The 21,449-nt window shown below is 40.4% G+C and overlaps 1 protein-coding gene and 1 long non-coding RNA gene across 5 annotated transcripts in view; both read left to right on the top strand.

Annotated features, from left to right (window-relative positions):
* Positions 1-21,449, top strand: part of LOC124100911 (catenin delta-2-like) — a 130,942-nt gene that overhangs the window by 76,960 nt on the left and 32,533 nt on the right. The gene's annotated exons all lie outside the window — the stretch shown is intronic.
* LOC131424638 (uncharacterized) lies at positions 561-20,281 on the top strand. Its single transcript, XR_009227995.1, has 2 exons — positions 561-15,725; positions 16,779-20,281. It is a non-coding gene; the product is annotated as an uncharacterized LOC131424638 (long non-coding RNA).

The raw sequence follows: 21,449 nt of genomic DNA, 5'->3' as shown, positions 1-21,449 counted from the left end.
ATTTTATATCCTGCCACTTTGCTGAATTCATTTATTAGCTCTAATAGTTTCTTTGTAGACCTGCTACAGGGACACTGCTACATTGATGTTCATAGCAGCACAATTCACAATACCAAGACTGTGGAACCAACCTAGATGCCCTTCAATAGACGAATGGATAAAAAAATGTGGCATTTATACACAATGGAGTATTACTCTGCATTAAAAAATGACAAAATCATAGAATTTACAGGGAAATGGATGGCATTAGAGCAGATTATGCTAAGTGAAGCTAGCCAATCCCTAAAAAACAAATGCCAAATGTCTTCTTTGATATAAGGAAAGTAACTAAGAACAGAGTAGGGACGAAGAGCATGAGAAGAAGATTAACATTAAACAGGGATGAGAGGTGGGAGGGAAAGGGAGAGAGAAGGGAAATTGCATGGAACTGGAAGGAGACCCTCAGTGTTATACAAAATTACATACAAGAGGAAGTGAGGGGAAAGGGAAAAATAATACAAGGGGGAGAAATGAATGTCAGTAGAGGGGGTAGAGAGAGAAGAGGGGAGGGGAGGGGGGATAGTAGAGGATAGGAATGGCAGCAGAATACAACAGACACTAGTATGGCAATATGTAAATCAATGGATGTGTAACTGATGTGATTCTGCAATCTGTATACAGGGTAAAAATGGGAGTTCATAACCCACTTGAATCAAAGTGTGAAATATGATATATCAAGAACTATGTAATGTTTTGAACAGCCAACAATAAAAATTAAAAATAAATAAATAAATAAATAAAAATTAAAGAAGAATGACTAGCCAGTTTTACTAATAGCATACATACTAAGTCTCTACAGTCTTTTAACCCATCTGTTTTCATGCCATTTCTCTTTTCCCTGATCAGAATGGCATTATTTTAAAATAAAGTCAGAAAGGGAAGGTACTAGGGAATGAGATTGATCAGATTATGTTATGTTCATGTACAAATGTGATGCAATGAATTCATTATTCTAATGTCTAATTTTAATGCACCAAATAAAATAAATTAACAAAATAGCCAAGCCATTTACCAGATTTGGGACAAAACAATCAATGAGGTGATTGCAGTGAACAGATAGCAGACTGTAGGTGGAGTGCCCTCCATCAAACTCAGATGGAAGTCTTCAGCTTGCAGGTGTGAGTCCTCTTGGAGGAAAAGAAACCTGAGCCATGGGAGCCACAGAAGGCATTCAATAAGCACCAGTTCAGAGGTTACCGCCCAGCCTCTTTTAAATGTAGAGTGAAGAGCGGGATGCTCAAGTTCATGCTGCGTGCATCTCTTGATCATCACGTACAATGCTGCTCATTCTGGAAACAGGATCATTCTTTGCCCCTTCATGGTCTTTTTCTTGAGTCTGGTGGACCCTTAATTAACAAAGAAGATTTTGCATTAAACTTTCATTGTTCCTTATTTGATGCAGAATATTTGGAAGAGTAGAAAGTCTCCAGTTGCCATTCTGTCTTCATGGGCCCCCTTTCAGGGTTAATGACTTCCTCATGTGGGCTTAGTGCTGTCCTCAGGAGTTACACTGGGCCTTTGATGGATCGCTGCAGGGCAAAGGCTGATGAGCAAGTCTGGTTCCCTAGGTCCCTTGGGTTCTGGGTTTCTCTCAATCAGCCTTTGCACCTGTGAGGTGGAGAAGAAAGGTGTAGGGTCTCGGAACATGACTGCTGATGGTGGTTGGGGATTTCATAGGAAGCAGAGGTGCCTTGGGGTGAGCTGGGGTTCCTGCACTGGGTTCCTGCCTGGCATGATGAGCCTAGGATGCGTTTCTGTAATGAACTCATCATCATCTCATACAAAGCTTCTCATTCTGGAATCAGGAAGCTCCTGAATGTAGGGATCCTTATTCCTCCATTCTTATCTAGAGTTCTTGTTCTGAACTGACTGGAGTCTCTGGAAATACCAATTTAAAAGTTTTCCTGCATTAGAAGAGCCAAAGGGAGGACAGCCCTGCCCAGATTGCATGCTCAGTCTGCATGTTCTTGCCTGGGAAAGCTTTAAACAAAGAAGAAACATTTAGTAATAATGTGTGCAAATGAGTTGACAGCCCTCAACCCTGGGCTGTCAGGACACTGTGTTTCTCTGTGTCATAAATTCATTTTTCAGTTGTTCAGTCTGCTAAGTGAAAGGACAGATGTGCCAAGAGTTCAGATTAACCCCGTGTCCTGCATTATTGTTCCATAGAGGTACAGACACATCATTATTCCCTATTAACAGGCTCTAAACCAGCAAGGAAGATGTGCTATGGATGCACTGATGAGAGTTAATAAATTCTTACAACTAATTACTTCTCTCTTAAGGTAACTTGTTACCAGAAAGTAGCTGTGTTTGCACAAAGATTTTTATGTGAGAATGGCCATACCCAGGAACAGGCAAGCTGATTAATCATCCTCCATAATTCTCCATAATAGTCCTATCTGGACTTTCATGTCCAGAGCATTGTTCTTCCTGGAGCTGCATTTAGCCTGACCTTAATTGGGACCTGCAATGTAATTGCTAATTGCAGGCTAATTTATATAAACAAACAAGGATTCTGCCAAATGAGTGTTGTCACCAGGTCTGGAATGTAATGCATGCTCTTGTACCTCTCTTTTGTGCACAGGTTTGGGTCAGGCGGTGGGAGCAAATGAAGCTTACTGGAAAACATAATTATTTCAAATCAGAACAAAAAGCATGTCCTTTTAAGGCCTGCCAGGAGGTGTGGTGTGTGGCCTGTCACATTAAGTGAGTGTTCACGCTTTCTGGAGGAGACTGACTTAGTCCTTTGCTCAAAATCTGACTGGGCCTGAAGGGCAGTCTTTCCCCTCAACGTGTATGAAAGCAGTGCTGATAAGCTTCTTTCTAGAAGAGAAAGGAACTTTACTTATTTCTCCTCTCCAGGCAGCACTGTCATCCTGGCTAGCAAATATGGTTAAATGTCATTTGTCCTTGACCCCTGTCACTCCTGAGCAGCTGAAATAGATTAAGAGGCTGGCACTTCCTAAATCAGATGGAGCGGAATGTCCTCAGCCGGACCTGTGGTAATAGGCTTACAAAGAACCAATGCCGGAGTTTATTAGGACTTTCCAGGGCTTATTCCTATTGGAGGGGAGATTATTGAGACAGATTATCCTCTTGTTTCCTCTCAAGCACCCAGCCTGGATGCTCTGCAGGCTGAGATTCTCCCACGCGAATCCCAAAGATACGAAAACTGAGAATGAAGGTGCCAAAGTGTCCAGATGGCCACTGTGGACAGGGATGCTTTTGGAGAAAAGGGTCCTTTATGTCTCACCTCTCAGGCTTCCTCTCTCTCTTTAGAAACTTACTGAGCTATGAAGACTTTTATGTAGAAGAAGTCAAAGGCCAAGGAGCACAATGAACCATGGAGATCAGATTATCCTGGCCTGTGGGCAAATCTGACTAACAGCAACAAGGAGACTCTCTGCCTAGTGGATGACTATTTGGGTCCTGTCACAAACCCCTCCCCTTAGAAATTTCTCCCCTTCATATTTTTTTTTTATTAAAAATAAAAAAAATAGATGAAATTCATACAACATAAAACTAACCATTTTTAAGTGAACAAATCAGAGAAATGTAGCACATTAAAAGGTAGTACAAACCACCTTTATCTGATTCCAAAAGAGATTCATCACCCCAAAGAAACCCCCAGAGCTACTAAGTAGTTACCACTATATCCTTTCCCCTAGACCTGGCAATTACCAATGCATGCACTATCTCTATGAAAGTACGTGTTTTGCATATTTCATATGAATAGAATCACAACACATAAGGCCTTTGACTGGCTTTTTTAGGTATAACAATGTATTCAAGATTCATCCATATTGTAGTATGCTTCAGTACCTCAGTCTTTTTTTATGGCTGAATAATAGGCCATCGTTTGAATGTACCATATTTTATGTATCTGCTCATTCATTGATGGAAATTGGCCTGTGTCCACTCTTTGGCCACTGTGAATAGTGTATTATTAACATGCATATAGGTATTTGTCTTCAATTCGTCTGGGTAGTTAATGTGGAGCAGAGTTGCTGGATCATATGTAACACTATGAATAGCATCTCGAGTAACCACCAAACTATTTTCCACAGCTCTTCTGTATACTCTCTGGTGTGGCCACCTCCATTATGTCTTTGAGTTGAGACTCTTCTTTTTCATTCATTATCTTCCTTTTCATTTATCTTCATACCAGAGAAGGGTTTTGCCCTGTTTAGTAGATTATTGGGACAATGGCCTTGATGTCACTCACCCTGAATCCATGTTTGCAATAGTGACCCATCACCTCTGCTCTATGCAGTAAGACTTTTTTTGCTATTTTTAAAATTTGTTCCTATTAGTTATACATAACAGAATGCACTTTGACACATCATACATAAATGGAGTATAACTTCTCATTTTTCTTGTTGTACATGATTGTGGACTCACACCAGTTGTGTAATGATAGTACATCGGGTAATAGCGTCCAATTCATTCTACTATTCTTCCTAATCCCATGGCTCCTCCCTTTCCTTCTCTCCCCTCTATCTAATCCAAAGTACTTCTGTTTTTCCCTAGCTCCCACACTTATTGTAAATTAACATCCACATATCAGAGAAAACATTCAGCCTTTGGCTTTGGGGGGACTGGCTTATTTTGCCTAGCATGATAATTCACTAGCTCCATCCGTTTACCAGAAAATGCCATCATTTTATTATTCTTTAAGGTTGAGTAATATTCCATTGTGTATATACACCACATTTTCTTTATCCATTCATCTGTTGAAAGATACCTAAGTTGGTTCTGTAGTTTAGCTATTGTGAGTTGAGCTGCTATAAACATTGATGTGACTGTGTCCTTTGGTTATAAACAGAGTTATGGGATAACTGGGTCAAATGGTGGTTCCATTCCAAGTTTCCTGAGGAATCTCCATCAGTGAGATCATTTCAGCTCAGGATGCCCACACATGACTCCCACCATACCGAGAACTTTATTCCCACCTCTTTACCTTTATATCAACTTAAATGATCCCTATTCAGAGATACTTTCCTTGCCAGTTTGCCCCCATGTAAATCAGTGTGGCCTTGAGGCATTTCCAAGGCACCCTGGGCTTCTGCTCCAGTCCTTGTCATAATTTGGAATGTCATCCTTGCCTGGGGGCTAGGGTTGGAACCTGGGTGCTCCACCAACTGCCTTCTCAAGCATGAGAGACTCACATCTTTATTACTGTAGAAATAATCTCTTTCACTGGAACAATTTCTGGCACCTTGTAGACCCCTGGTAAGTAGCTGCTAAATAAATGAGCGAGTGATGTATGAGGGAATGGCCCTTCCCTCGCTGCTAAGTTATCTGATACCCATCCAGTGCTCATTGTCACCAAGGCAAGGGACCTTTCCACACTGCTGGTTCCCTTGGGATCAATGGCAGAGATGAAGTCACGGCATGGCCACCCCTTTCCATGTGAGACTTATCCCTTGGTTAGAGCCACATGCCTACTTGTTTTCCAGCATGGGCATATGTGATATTTCTGCCAAGTGAAAACAGCTTCTCAATTATTTTTGTCAAACAGAAGACTGAATTTTCTCTTGGAGAGCTGTCACTGGCCTGTTGAGTACATTTTGTCCTTGCAGTTTGCTCAGATAGCTCCTGGTTCTTAGGATACTGGATTCCTCATCTGCCTCATTTGGAGGAAGCTATTGGACTGTCACCTTAACAGTACTGTTTAAAAATCCATAAATAATATCACTAGAGTGCTTTATAGGGGTAAAAACCCTCTTTAATAATTCTGATCATTCCTTAATCCTCAGGACAGCCTTACAAATGATATGTTTTCCTCCAACTTTAAATAAGAAAAAAACTTACCTGGTTGGCCATTTATCCTGGCATTTTTGGTGGAAAACCATGCACCAGGCTTCCAGCCTGGGCTTCTGAATCTGGACAGAAAGCTTTCCTCCTGGTGCTTCCCTGCTGTCAGCCTGTCCTTGCTGATCACTGTGGTCAGACACCCCATACCCCCAGGCGATAAGTAGAACAGCTATAACCATCTCATGTTCTTCTTGGCTAAGTGCTACATCTAAAGCTTGCATAAAATGGATGATCACTCTTCCTCTGCACAAGCATATATTGAATTTCTAGTATGTGCCCAGGATTTTGCTAAGTATGGTAGAAACAAAGATAAGAATTTATGACCTTAAAGAGTTGAGGGAAACCTAACCCATGGTGCATAATGGGTGCACCTAGTGCTGTTAAAAAACACCGTGGAGAACTGGGAGGACCCCAGTGCCTTCTCCTACAGGACTCTAAGAGGACCTCTCAGGTGATGGTCCTGCTGAGGGGGTTGGAGAGCAGGCCAGGCTGAAAGATCCAGGGGCAGGAGGGGCACAGTACCTGTGTGCACTTTTGGGGGCCAGCAAGTGGCTCTGTGTGGCTCGCCAGGGAGAGGTTGACAAAGAGGGTCCTGAGAGGGGACAGGTTAGTGGGAGTTGAGGTGGGTCAGGAAGGAGGGTCATGTTTCTGTGGAACCATGGAAGCTTGACTAGCAGGAAGTGCCTCTGTGCTCTAGAAATGTGGCAGTGCTCACAGAGGGGAGGAGGATACAGGGGAGATTAGGTGGTGGCATGGGGCAGGAGGGACCTAGGATAGCACTGGGCCCCTTTGCTGATCCTGGACTGTGTCCTAGAAGCTACAGAAAGAGCATCAGTCAGGGACAATATCTTTGAGGTGCACGTGATGTTGATATGAGGTGAAATCCAACTGTATAGTAGCCGCATCCATTCCCGAACTGACTGCAGACCTCGGCTGGGTAACTGGGGTCACTGAGGCAGCAGCTCTGTGTCTCAGTGTCTCTGTCTGTAAATGGGAATGTGCCTGCCATGCAGGGCTGGGTTGAAGCTAAAGCGAGGCGGAATGAGCTATGCCAGGTTGGAGCCCATCTTTACCAAAAATGGTGATATGTTCATTATGGATTTTTTTGCAACAATTTTGATGAAAAGTTATTTCCTTAAAATATTATTTATCACAACCATGTGATCACACACAATACTACTAAACTATATAAAATGGTTAAGAAGGTAGTTTTGTGTCTGTTTTACCCAAATTTTATGTACATTAAAATAATTAATGAATTTTTTTAATGCCCTCTTAGCATTCCGAGCTGTAACAGACAGTTGAGTTTCCATCTGTGTCCTGTGTCATATTTTTCAGTGAATCCTGAACTTGGCAGAAAAAAAGGGGTTTGATTATTGGGCTGCCAAGTCAATAATTGAGCCTGAGTGATAATAATGTGTGACAACACATGTGCTGGAATGAGCAGAGGATTTCCCTATTTCTCCCCACACTGGTGTCTCACATCCATGTCCTTCCCTGGATGCTGAGGTCACAAGTCCAGATTGCCCTGGACACTGTGGTCATATATCCAGCTTCTGAGGGTTATACTAACTTGGAACCTGACTGGCCTGGAAAATAGGTTGGAATTCACAACACCCTCCATTGACAGTCTTTGAATTCAAGATAAATATGCAAATACATTTGTCAAGATCACAGTGCAGAATTTCTAAACAATTTCAGAAATAATTTTGCCTCCAGTAAAAGTAAGGCTAAAGAAGATATTTTGAGTAAGAATCAATGAGAATGCATTCTTAAGTCTAATTCCTGAATTCTCCTTGAATGTATCAGGGTTAGCATGTGTTTTAGGTTCCAGTTCTCTAGTGGTTTACAGCTCTGTGTACTTCGGACCACTCCTGGATTTATGTATTCATCTTACACATGCCTGTACTTTGGGAGATGCATGCTCACACTCTCTTTGACAGCACTGGTTCATTAGCCCTCTGAGAACTAAGCCCAGCCCCACTTTTTCCCCTGTCCTGAGTCAAGCTGTATCTCTCATCCTCAACCTGAAAGGAAGGAATCTGTGGGTAAAGATTGAGCCCTGATTCTTGACCTCTTCAACCTCCCTCCAGGGGTGCAGGGCCCTGGCAAGTGTTTACCAAACCCTCCCAATGAGAGCACCTGACTAGGTGCTGCCTTGCCCTTGGGTTTTGCACCTATATAGACAGATAGATAGATGGAGGAAAGACAGGAGAGCCCTGCCCTACCCCGACACTGCACAGATCACTGTTACTGGTACCCAGGTGCCCTGCAAGATTCACAGTAATACCCGAGCTGCCAGGGAAGCAGGAATTTAGTCACCAGGACCCTTTGTGCGTGATCCTTGGGCATTTTGTTAATACAGAAAAATGAGGCGTGGTGACCTAATTAAGGGAATTTAGTAGGAGCTCCCTGTTCCTATGAGAGAAGTGTCTTATCACTGAACTCATTCCACATTTTTTGCATATACTACTACTAATAACAATAATAATTTTTATGTATTTTACTGTTTGCACATTCTCTGGAAACTACACAGCCCCTTCTCACCTATACCCAGGGGGTTTCTCTCCTGCCACCTTGACAGCTCTGCAGGGGAGAGCAGGTTGGGGATAGTAGACTGTGCTGTGGCAGTTTGTCACTGGACAGCATGACCTTTCTCTCTGCCAGCAAGTTTCTCTTTATGCTGCAATGCTGAAGAGCTAGAGAGAATTCCACTGTCTGGCATACCATGATGTGGTGAGCCAGTCCCTTTTTTTAGAAAATGAAGTTGCTTCTAATTTTTCACTAGTGTAAACTGTAATAAACACCCATGTAGTTAAAACTCACCTACCTCCTTAATTGTGTCTTAAAGATACATCTTCAAAATGAAATATCTAGACCAAATGAATGTTTAAAGGCTTTTGATACATGAACAAAAATTTATCTATCACATTGCCAATGACAATTTAGGTATATGGAGTTGATTTCCTTATTATCACTTCATGGATCTGCCTGTCATGACACTGTTGAAACTCTAAGCTTTTCATTTCCTAGCATCACAAGTTGTTTTTCTTCTCTCCAGCGGTTTTCCTTTTCTTATTAGTAACCATAATTTTTCTTTTGTGTTCAATACCATTTCCTCTCCAGCCATCTGCTTCTTTCAGCTGCCAAGCACTCCTCTTGGCTGCTTCCAGTCTAGTCTTGCTCTGTGAAAACCCCACCATATGCCAGGAGCTTGTTGATTCAAGACATGGAATATCATGTCTTAGAAGCAGTGAACCACTTGCTCTTGCAAAGATCAGCTGCACGTTTTGATGCAGAAACTCTCCTGTATCTATGAATGAGATTTTTCTTCTGCCTTTTCCTCACCTCCAGAAGCATCTGAAAGTGTTGCTTATTTATTTTCTGTGAATTTCCAGACTTAAAGCTCTGTTTCAGCTGTCTCATCAAGTTGTCTTAATTACATTTTGCCACTCAGTACTCCATGCCACCAATACTCTGTCTTTGACCACTGCACCAGAGTTCCTCAGCTTTGCTGCTAGATACATTTGCAGCTGAGTGATTCTCTGCTATGGGTCTGTGCTGTGCATTGTGGGGTGTTTATAAGCATACCTGGGTCCTACCAGATGGCATTAGCACCACCAAACCCCACCCTGCCCCTGCTATGATAACCAGATATCTCTGCAGAGATTATCAGCTGTACTTTGAGAGGGAACATTGCCTTGGTTGTTAAGTCCACTCCAGGGTACTATACTGGTGTGTGTGTGTGTGTGTGTGTGTGTGTGTGTGTGTGTGTGTGTTAGAGATTAAATCTAGAACCTCATGCATGCTAGGCAAATGCTCTACCACTGACTCACATCCCCAGTCCTAGCTCTCTTTTGAGGGCTGAATCACCAAACAACCAAGATTCCATGGTGATCTTGAGGGATGTTGACATGTAGGTCACAAAGCCCCTTTAGCAAGCAGATCACAGGGAGCATCGCATCTCAGATTCCCTGGATTGGGAGGGGAACTTGGGAGCAGAGAGAATGACAGGGGAGTGTCCTGCTGTTCCAGGTGGTTCCAGCAGTGACTTGAAGAAGGGTCAGGAAAGTCCCGTGATGCTGAGCAGCCATGGTAGCAGGCCTCTCAGGGCACACACATCAGCCAGCCTCATTCTTCCAACCTCCCTCCCTCTTCCCAAAGGTTGTGTGCCCACTCCCAGCCCCATGCACATGCAGGGAAGTGTATTGGCAGGTAGCCTGGAAGGTCTCTTGTCTTGAGCCTTTTTCAGAAAGCACCCTACCCTGCCTCTTCTTGACAGAGGTTTCTAATTTCTCAAGTGCCAGAGCCCTCCTGTCTTGTACAGGGGAAAGTCTGACATTGCAGTGCCACACAGACACAGCTAACTGACCACCAGTTCTGCTTTCTCTCTGCAAAGCCTCAGCCTCAGCCTCAGCCTTGAGGCAGCACTGGAACTCTCCTGGCCTTTGAAACTCCCAGGAGTCAACACAAAGAATTATGTGTCTTATGGCTTTTTACAGATAAATTGGTGCTACCAATCCTCACCTGCCCTTTCTATTCTCACCTCCAAAAGGTTGTAAGTGGTCATAAAATACTGTGAAAGCAAATCAGCTAGTATCTCGGCAGTTCAGACGAGCCAAGCAACAGTGGCAGCAGACAATGAGTGGATGTGGGATTTGGTCCTAAGTATTTTCTAAAGTGCTGAGTGCTGACTGCAGCCTGATTAAACCAAATCCTGCTTGAGAGAACATCCCCAGACAGTTTACCTACACAGAGCCATCTTCTCTTCCAGTATTTCACTGTGCTTTGGTTTCCTTCCCCTGGGAAGGAAGAATGGGATCTTAAAACCAGAGTGTTCCTTTGTTGATGCAGACTCTTTCCCTTAGTCCTACAGCATCTTTGGTCTGTTTGTTTCACTGAAATCCCATTTTGAAAAGCTATGCTGCATATATGCAAGAGCTTTGATGTTCCCTGGCTGGTAGAGAAATCTAGATAATAGAGATGGGCTCTGCCGGCAATGCCAGCCTTTGCTATTTATGTCCCAAGATACAGCTCAGCAGGAAAGCCTCTTTGGGGAAGGCAGACTTGACTGGCTGAGACTAAAACAAGGCACATTGGGAAGACATGGACTTCTCCTTGAAATCCTTCTCCCCTTTTAGCAAATGCTTCCTGTTTGTATCTCCTCAGTACCCCCAGCATAGGGTGTAGGGGACCAGAGACTGGGGACCTTGTAAGCTAGTTCAAAGGGAAGACAAGCTGTCTTTTAATTCTCCTTATTCAATAGGGGCTTTTATGAATGTGATAATGATAGTTGTCCTGTGAGTCTCTGTGCCTCAAAGAGCCCTTCCTGTCGTACAGTCTCTGTAAAGTGTATTGACATCTTGAACTTTTTGTTTATTCATTCAGTGATTAGTTTGGGGATTTTATTTTATGATTTTTTTTTAACTTTCAAATTTTCTTCCCTAAGTTTTATCATTCTCTTCACATAAAGAGCAAATGGCTTCTACTAGTCCATCCTCAAACCAACTAAGATAGAAATTATTCAAATAGAACTTAGCCTCTACAAGGAAACCAAAAATATTTTTAAATATTTTTGAATTTTAATTGGCACATAATGTATTTATGAGTTATGGTATAATATTCCAATGCATGTATTCAACACATAATGATCAGATCAGAAGAACTGGTACGTCCATCACCTCAAACAGAACATTCTAAATCCTCTCTGCTGGCTGTGTTGAAATGTGCCCTTAAGCCATTGTCAGCCTCAGTTACCACAATTACGTGCCTTGCTCCTGAGCACTAGAAGCCCTTGCTGCTGTCTAGCTGCATGGCACCCAGGACCCTTGCAGCCACCTGCACATCCCACACATCATATTCCCTCTCAGGTTAACAACGCCATCCTACATCCTCTGCCCTGACCACAGTCCTGTCAAAAAGCCTTGTGTTTAAATTGGTAACTCTAGAAGCATATAATTCTCTTCCTTTCCAAAAAGATTTGAAACTTTACCTTCTGGATAGGCAAATACATTTTTTAATTCTAGACAATTTTGAAATTGGATAATAAACCATGTACTGTTTTTTTTAATTGATGGTATTAGCAGAGTTGTACATTCAAGGCCAGTACAGAATCTGCTGGTATGTTTTGGAGGGAGTCGCTATTTGGGATGAGAAAAACCAGCCTCATGGTTTGTTCCATGATCTGTTTTCCACATCCTCTAAGCACTTTCATTGTTCTGCTGCCAGCCTGTCCCCACCAGTACTTCATGGCAGAGAGTTTGAGAAGTAGCTGACAGGCTCTCCTACAAGCACTGTTCTTAGCACTTGCTGTGTGTGTTTCCATGAGAAAATCTCATTGATTGGTTATAACCTACTTAATCCTTAGCTTGATGAACTCTAAATATATGCATAAAATCCTACATTGCCACAAACAAGACATAATTATCAGATTCATTCTACTATCCTTCTTACCCCATACCCTTTCCCTCCCTTCACTCCCCTCTATCTAATCCAAAGTAACTCTCTTCTTCCCTAGCCCCACCCACTATTTTATTGTGAATTAACATCTACATATCAGAGAAAAAATTCAGCCTTAGGTTTTTTTAGGATTGGCTTATTTTGCTTAGCATGATATTCTCCAGCTCCATCCATTTATAGGCAAATGCCCTAATTTCATTCTTCTTTAATATTCCAAGAATTTTCAGTTATATGTCCTCAAGATAGAGTGGATATCAAACACAGTTGGCACAAGGTTTACAAATTCAGTTCTGTGTTCTGTGGGACGAAATAGCTATTTGTTTGGTCAGCCTTTTGAACATGTTAAAGATTTAGTCATCACTTGCCTTTACTTAATGTACCATACAGTAGAAATGTTAGGACAAAAGCATTGTGTATCTAAATTTATAAATGATGTATTTCTGTTTTAGTAAGAGTTTCATATCCCACAATTTCTCAAGGATTATTTCTCAAGAGAAATAATCACATTGAAAGTTTTCAACTACAGAACAATTTTATCTACTTCAAAGTGTGACCCTAGCTGCACCACTGCTCTGTTGCCTGGTTGATGTTGGTTAGCTAGACAAAATAATGTCAAATATGTTTACATAACCCTTGAAAAAGTCCAGTCATTTTCATTAATGAAAATCTCTTCTTTAATGGATACTGATACATTTGCCCCTATTAACTCAATGAAAGTTTGAATAAAGGTCAGTTACATCAACTGGCTTTGAAATAGTTCTTTTTCTTCTGTGTTAACCTGCCAGGGGGCCATCAATGTTCCGAAATAGCAAAGAATCCCTTTTGAACTGTATCTCTAGTTGCTATCAAAGATTATCTATATTCACATCCATTGTGCTTTTATTTCCTTCAGAGTGTCTCTGTAGCTATTAAGAAATGAATGTAATAAAAGGTATTTAAGAGCTACATAGATGGCATTTCAGAGCTAAAGAAAGTTGTCTACTGCTATAACTATTAATCCTGCTTTATTGTGGAGAAGTTGGAAAAGTGGAACAAGAGAAGAGCCAGCAAAAGATAATGCGGTTGCTTTCCCTCTTTTTACACTTCAGCTGTCACATTTGTGATGAGCCCGCAGACACTACTTCCCTACGCCCCCTGCTCACCTATCAGCTCTTCTGGAAGAGGGAAATCTCATCCTTGTTGAGTTGACATTTTGTATTCTTATTTTTCCAGATCTTATTAGGTCTTTAAATGATAATGTTAATTTAAAATGTTTAAGGGGATGATAAAGTAGAAAATAGAACAAACAAAATAGCCAATGCAATATTTTTCTATTTCTTGTTACATTAGTAGCTAGACTCCCTGCTCTATCTGGCTTCCTTTGTGAAGCCAGTGTTACTACTGCTTCATCATCCAAGTTGACACACTTGCAAAATGACTTGTGTCTTTCCCTAGTGTCCTTTCTGTCCAACTCAAAGAGCGGGGCAGGTCTCAAATAAGGAACCAGGAGCAGTACGACAAGGGCGTTTGACTTTCAGTGTTTTTGTTAATACTTGGAAGAGGTGTGCAGGCTTCATGAATAGTCATCTAAAGGCTTCATGCAAAGTTATCTATAAATGTTTTTGATTTAAAAAACCAAGATGCTTTATGTACTGAGCCTCCTTTTTATAAACTTGAAACTGAGTGACAAACTCATTGAAAATGACCTTTAGTGGGATGTCCAACATCCATCAATTGACATCATTTAGCTCTGACCTAAGCTAAGCTGTATGATAATGGAGAGGAAAAGGTGATGGAGTTTGAATTTGTCTCTTGGAAAATAAGTAATAAAATTCTGGAAATTATTTGTGACAGTTAAATAACTTTATAGTATCTCTATCAACATTTCCATTTTAATGTTGCAAGGATATGAGGCAAATGTCTATTTTCTTCCAGTAAAAATTTCAAGACTAAGGAACTTAACTCAGATTCTGGAATAGAGTTTTGTTTTCACATTTATTTACATATACACACCTACATACAGATGGATGTATATAAAATGACTGTGAGGAAGCTTAGTGTGTGTCATATATGTTATATTGATTTTAAATACATTAATGGATACAAATGGGCTGAACGGATTGGTACCCCACCCTAAAATTATAAAGGAATAGCTTTGTTTTACTGTGGTTTTTCTCAGAAGTATGAAAATATTTTCCCCAAATATATGCATATTTCATTTCTGTCCTTTATAATAATTGCCTTTGTTTTTCACAAAAGTCAGAAACTTCATGTAATCAAAGGTCAGAATCATTATTTCAAATTTTAATATTTTTAAAAGTCATAGTGAAGATAGAAGATTTGAAGTGTAGACAAAAATGAAAGAAACGTTTTATCAAAGCATCTTTTATAATTGTTGCATGTTTTTATGATGCATGTTGCTTAGGGAAAAGCACCATCTCCCATTGTGCTTTGAATCTTATTTGTTCATTTAACTTTTATTGTTATCATTTGTCCAAGTTGCTATAATCTTTATAACTCTCATTTCTATTGGTGGACTGGTATTTCTTTGTGCATATAACCCATAATCTTAAAATTATGTGTAATTAATTTTTAATTACATGTTCTCCCATTATTCATTATGTTTAATTCAAAGCAAATTTAACTATCGGGATTGCTGTAAGATCCAGATTTGCCTATAGCTCATGTCAGTGCATCTAATAAACCATAGCAATTTTTTCTCTTTCATCCATTCTGTCATTTTTTTGTTAGATGCAATATGGTACCACAAATCAAGCAAATATGTATTTACAAATTATATAAGAATTAACCACAGTTATGCCTGAGTTATGCATAAATTATTATAATTTTACATTAGTGCAGGCTTTCCATTGTTGATAACTTCCTATGCAATAGTTGATATATGTAAATATAATATGTACTACCTCGATCTTTAGCCTTCCTCCACCCATCCAAAACCGCCCCATCTCTGCTTGTTCTTTGCTGTGTAGGTTGTGTCAGAATAGTTCTCAGAGAGCTAATCCTGGGTGGCTTGCAATTGCAGTCACTTTTATACATATCCCAACCCCCCACAAACTCCATCCTAAGCTCTCTGTGGCAGGAATGGCTCTCCTAATCCCTGAACAGGTGACCCTCCCTGTCGCCAATATTCACTGGATTCTATAACACCTGCTTTTGTTTTGTTTGTGATGTTTGAAGATGGAAATATGAGGAAGTTGTTAAAGACGTTTACTCTCTCATTTTTCTTCCACGAGTGGGATGGAGTAGGACCTCTTCCAGACTGTGCAGAACCACCCAAAGGGATCCAGATGCTGTGGAACCCCTCCATAGTCAAACCCTACCTCACACTGCTCTCTGAGTGCTCAAACCCAGACACGCTGGAAGGGGCGGCAGGTGCCCTGCAGAACTTGGCTGCAGGGAGCTGGAAGGTATGGCTAGTTCGTTACAATACAAAAGAATCTGGAGTTGCAGCAAGTCTTGAGAAAATAATGCAAGTGTAGTTCCAAGGGGTGCATTCTAACAAACAGGTTTAGGGAAAAAAACAATTATATTGAGTTGTTGGGCTTAGAAAGTTGAAAAAAAAAACTAAAAAATGAAATTCTTCTTAAGGTTTCAGAGGTCTTTGAAGACCACTGGTGAATAATATGATCATTGAAAAGGCTGTGAAATTCTTGTGATTCTATGGGGACAGCTGAGCTGCTTGACTTTCAGGGACAATTGTGACATGTGTATGTTTTCAAAGCACCATCATTGGCTGTTAAGGAAGCTAATCTGCAAACACCCATATGAGTATTCTAGATGTTGTACTGGATCCCAGCCCACAAGAAGACCCCTTGCATTTTTAAATCGTCAGCTTACAGAAGAGAACAGTATTGTTAATTCCGTTTGCAAAAATATTTTTAAAAATGTATGAGTTTTATGAGATTAAGAGGGTCCTTTCTCCAAGTCCTTATAAACTGACACTATTCCTGCTTGATTTTCACAGAAAATTCTCAAGACCCCGATTTTTGATAGGAAAAGATTCACCAGGGGGAAAAAAAAAAATTCTTGACTGTGGTCATCATAGTTACAAGCTCCAATTTGCCTTGTTGCATTAAAGTATAAAAATGTGTGACCACTCTTAGAGAAATGAAGATAGAATGTATGGGGAAACGCAAAGAAAAAAAACATCAAAAAAAAAAAAGTTTTGATTTTGCCATCATGTTCCATCCATTTAATATCAAAGTCAGGATTTGGGATGTTCATAAACCACTCTTTGCTTTGACATTCATTCTCTTCAAAGTGATGTTAACATTGACACATAGCTACAGAATTTTCAGAAGCTCAGAGGCAAAGATGTCACTTGTCCTGGCCTCAGATTATCATGTGACTGCACATTTCCTTGTGCTCATACGGTCCAATGTCAGCCTTCTTATCATATCTCTCTCTCTCTCTCTCTCTCTCTCTCTCTCTCTCTCTCTCTCTCTCTTCCATTGCCCCAGCTTTTCCTTCCAGCTGTGACATCACAACTCATGGGCCTGGTCCCTGAGTGTGCCTGGGGAGCTGCTTGCTGCTGTGTGGACAGGCTCAAGCTTCCTTGAGATCCTGAGGAATGAACATGATTGTCCCTTTCCCTCCCTGCCTGTAAAACATCCCTAGTGTTTCTACCTACAGAACTCAGGTCAAGCCAGGCTGGAAGATGTCTCCTACTTTCAACCAGAGAAAGGTCCAGACAACATTCAAAAGCAGAGTCCCACTAGGCAGAAGGCCAGAGTGTGGCCTTATAGGACTAGGAAGGTCATTAATGGAAATCACTTCTTTGAAGTGTCCCTCACATCTCATGTCCCTGTAAGCTTAACATAGTCCAGTAATTTTTTATTCAAACCACAGTTCAAACCCAGGACCTGCCTTTTCAGAGGGTGGTGATCTTGGGCAGGTTACACCTCTCGTGGGTCTCACATGTGTCATCTTCAAACAGAGAAGACCATAGCTGCCAAGCACTCTACCATGCAGATCCATCACCACCTGGATGCAAAGATGGGAACAAGATGGCATGGCCCAAGGATTGTCACGTTTTGTGACCAAGAGTCCCCACCAGCACCCCTGCCTTATAGCACTACCTCAATAGGCATGGAAAGGAAGGGGACTGTGAGCTGAGACTAACCTGAGGTACAAAGACCTGGATATCCAGATGGTGACAAATCTAATGTGCTATCTAAGTTCTGTATTTAACCAACTACCATGGTCCCTGAAAAAGATATAGTTCCTTATTATGATAATTTAAAAATCATGAAATGTCTTTGGGCACTGGAAGATTTTGAATATAAGACTTTGACTTTTAAACTCAGATTCTTTATGTTCAAAACGTTAGGAGGATCTGGCAGGAATATGTAAAAGACTCAAATCAAACTTCTAGAGTTGAAAATAACATGTCTGAAACTATGGCATTTCGTTGCATTTAAATGGAATTAATAGAAGATTATTGTAAAGGGAAAAAAATGTGTGAACTTGAAGACAATATGGGAGATTATCCAAAAGAAAAGAAGAATGCAGAGTGCATCTTGAGAATCGAGTAGTCTTGAGAAATGCAGTGAACCCTCCCACAAGGGAAGGAAGAGAACAGAAAAGAAAATATTTAAGGAAATAATGGTTGAAATTCTTCACATTTTATGAAAACCAGAAATTTGCAGATTCAAGTAGCTCAAGGAACCCAAAAAACAAGAAGCATGAAGAAACGATACCAAAGTACATTATAATTCAGTTGCTCAGAACTGGTAATAAAAGGAAAATCTTAGAAGCAGCAAGCGAAAAAAGACATGTTGAATACCAAGATCCACCTTTCATCTAACCAGCGAAGGTCAAGAGCAGTGTCATAGATCATTTATCCCTTCATACCACAAGTCCTTGCTAAGCGGCTAAGACTGACTCTAGAAGAGAATCTGGGCTGTAAGCCCCTGAAGGGCCAACACCAACATCCACTTGTCTCTGTACCCCACTGCTTGGCTGAGCAAAGATGTCCCAATTTTAGATTATATAATGCCAATTATGAAAGATGTGTAACAATTATTCTCAGCATTTAACCCAAGCAGTACCTGTCCACACGTCTTTCTTGTAGATGATATCTATTCATAAACATCTATCTATCAGTAAGAATTTAGTAGCATATTAAGGACCAAGCCATCCTCAGATGGTCACATTTAAGACCAATTACTTGGTCTTTTGATTCAGATACAAATATGCTTTTTATGCTGAATAAAGTTGGTAGAGTTGTTTTTGCAGAATCTGGGCTCAGCTGTGCTGGCAAGCTGCAGGTTTAGAAGTGTGGCCCTGCTCTGCAGTTTCTGCAGTGTGGAAGTATCATGCAAGTTACCAGACTCCTGTCTCAGGGGAAACCAGGCCAGCATGAGAACTGCTGACAAGTGTGGGTAGTTAGGTGTTAGGAGTAAGAAAATGGCAGATTTGAAAAATGTTCTCTATTTCTATGTTCTCCAATTATCTCCTACTTTGGATTATATAATACCAATTATGAAAGATGTGTGACAATCATTCTCCATGTATTCTGGAAAGAGCATCTTGCTATTTCCAGATATAAGCCTATGTATTAGTGTAGCACAGTTGCCCCAGTGTGACTACTGACCACACACATCCAGGGAACATTTATTTGGTAAATTTTTATAGAGTAAATACTATTAAGAAGGCGAAACTGAAGTCAAGAACACAGAAGTTGTTCTGTATTTTAGACAAAGTTTAACAACTAACCACTGGAATTCCCAGTCTGCATTGTAGACATGAACTAGAAAATTTAGATGCACAGTAAAAAGTCAGGGTGGATACCCTGATGGCAAAGAGAGAAGAAAGAGGAGTTAGGAAAATTAAACTTATACATGCAAGAAAGAAAAACTCCCAGAGGTTGTTCTAATAACTGGTAGTTATAGTGCTGACCTCTGTCGTCAAGAACATGTTAAATTGCCACTAGTAAATTTTAGAAGACAGAAAGAATTTTAGAATGCCAGCCTTATTCTAAGCTCAGATTCCCAAATAATTCTAGACAAGTGAGTTAGTCCTCGAGCAGGGTGAGTTGCTACTAAGGAACATTCTGTGCAGTTGTAAATAAATATATACTTATGTAGGGTCTTTTTTATTAAAATACAAATACACAGGTACATATATAACTCAATCACATTATCAACATCTATTACATAATTTATTAATTTACAATGTGGGAAGGGAGGTGGACAATTCTTGGACAAGATTGGGAAAAATTTCATTGAACCAAACACTAATAAATTACTTCAAGAAAATTGAGAATTAAGTGTGCAGAAACCAAGCAGGGAAACCCTTACTTTCAAAAGTCTATTTCAAAAGACAGTTCTTGAATAATTAAAATATTGACAGGATACACAATAGAATTGACTTTCACACAGATAGTATTGCTGTCTGAAATCTAGAATCTAAGAATGTGTTTTTATAGCAATTGTCAAAATTTAGTGGTATTTCTTTAGTGTCCTTAACTTTTTATGGCCCAACAAAAACAGAAATGTGAAGGTAAAACACCAGAATTTTGCATGGAGACAGCTTTTTATAGACCTCATTGTCTGAAACAATAACTTTCCTTTATGGGAAGAGCATGCACACTCTTTTTTTTTTCTGTAACAAATTGACTAGCAAACTAGATCTTCATAATGGCCCTAAACACTTTTTAAAGTTTAAAACATTCATTACTTGGTTTATGAGCATCAGAAAAAGATAATGGCATTATGTAGAAGCAAAGTGATACATGTTTTTCATAGCCGACATGGACATCAGTTACCTTTTTCTCATTTACAGTACAATGGTTTTGTTTGTGGCAGAATATTAAAACAATTGGATATAGTAGCCCGAAGATTTCCAAAATGTGAATGAATGCTCCTTCACTCTATTTGTGGATATTTCTATTGTAATTGAGCTTTATTGAAACCCAGGGATTAAACTACAAAAATAAAATCTGTACTGGCTATGAAGTCAAGCATGTTTGATACCTTTGTATTTTCAATTTCCCCCCTAAAATGTGAAAATGCTCCCACTGGTTTTAAAAATAAGATAGGAGAAAAGAATACTTGGATAATAATACATCAGTATTTAATGAGTTAACATGATAACAACAGAAACTTAGTGAAGAAGGAAACAGAATGTGTGACCACATGGACCAATTGAGTAAAAAATTTAAGGGAACCAGGAAGTTCGAGACTTATTCTTACAGACAGGGACAATAGCCTTAGGAAGGACACTGATTAACATAGCTTAGTGCTCAGTGGGCATGGGGGGAAGAGAACCAGGCAAGATTAGGGGAGTTCAACAAAGAGAAGTTAAAGTCATGAGTTCACATCTAAGACAAAGTGAATTGCCTCTGTCCCAGTTAACAGTGTGAGGAAAAGCATGAGGTTTAAATGCAAAGAAAGACTATTTTGAAAAGAGTTTTGAAAGATTATGAAGAAAACGGGGCATGAAGCATCATCCCTCATGGGTTTGGACTGGGCCAGAATCTGCACCAGGGTATCTGAGGAATCTGCTCTGTTGGAAGTCTCCCAGAGACAGGGCTTGAGTGGAGCTGATGTTCAGCCTGAAGCAGGAAGGAGAGGCCCACCCTGAGGAGCAGGCCTAGCCCACAACCACACATGACTCAGCAGTTCCTTCTCTAAAAGAAGTACTGAGAATACCCACCCAAGAGCTGTACTGTCTGGCAGATGTCATCTGTATCCACACCACCTGGGCAGTGGACCCATTTTCTTTTTGATGGTCATTGATTTCAAAGATTTCTGAAGTCCTAAGTTTGGAACTCCATTCTGAAGTTATAGAAACCACTAAACCAAAGGAACTTTCACTTCCAGCTGAGATAGCAAGATGGAGTTGCAAAGCTCTGATTTACCCTCCTTCAAAGAAAAACTACAACTGTAAAATGGAAATATATGAAACAGTGTGGGTTTTTGATAAGACACTAAGCATTAGTCAAGGAAAGACAGTGATCTCCAGAGACAGGAAACAAACATGATGAGCCCTGTTGGCCTCAACTATGCCAAGCCATGGCGTAAGGACTGAGAACCCCCAGGGAAGCCTGTAAATGTTCTGCATGGACGAGATGGAGCTGGGAATCTGGGGAGATCAAATGGACTAGAGTTCCTAGACCTGGAGATACA

This window comes from Marmota monax, unplaced genomic scaffold (genome assembly GCF_021218885.2).
Source record: "Marmota monax isolate L192 unplaced genomic scaffold, Marmota_monax_Labrador192_F-V1.1 WCK01_AAM20220418_F8-fsc00440, whole genome shotgun sequence".
Lineage (NCBI taxonomy): Eukaryota > Metazoa > Chordata > Mammalia > Rodentia > Sciuridae > Marmota > Marmota monax.
The sequence above is the reverse complement of the archived record's forward strand: the minus strand, read 5'-3'. Positions and strand labels throughout refer to the sequence as shown.